Source organism: Protomyctophum bolini, assembly GCF_963924005.1.
Source record: "Protomyctophum bolini genome assembly, chromosome: 17".
NCBI classification, from domain to species: Eukaryota; Metazoa; Chordata; class Actinopteri; order Myctophiformes; family Myctophidae; genus Protomyctophum; species Protomyctophum bolini.
Genome location: NC_137878.1, coordinates 41,737,376 through 41,737,827, shown reverse-complemented (window position 1 = coordinate 41,737,827; position 452 = coordinate 41,737,376).

The window sequence follows — 452 nt, the reverse complement described above, 5'->3', positions numbered from 1 at the left end:
ACCTTTGAATATATAGTCTTTCAGAAGACTTTTTTTTTTTTTTTTCGACGTCAGGCCTAAAATGGTCTTAACATGGTGAAACACATCTTGTTGACATCCCTGCATTAGATCCGTTGAAACACCAGTGGGTTTTTTTAGTTTAGTACGTAAACGTTTTGGACAGTTTAGTTTTCCACTTGACAGAGCCTGCTTCGGGACTCAGGGATCAGAGCAGCAGACCTGTATATAGAGTAGGTGGAGGAATTAATTAATTCACTCACACCATTAATTATGCAATCAAATCAAATCCCTAAAGATAAGTTTGTCTGCACCATGGTGACCGACGGGCGTTTATGATGAAGGTCTTTATGCATATTAATTTGAATAATTGATAATAATAATAGTTGAATGTGTGAAACTTCAAACCCCACAGGTGTTGTGGATGGATGAGAGGCATTTGCATGAAAATCCTT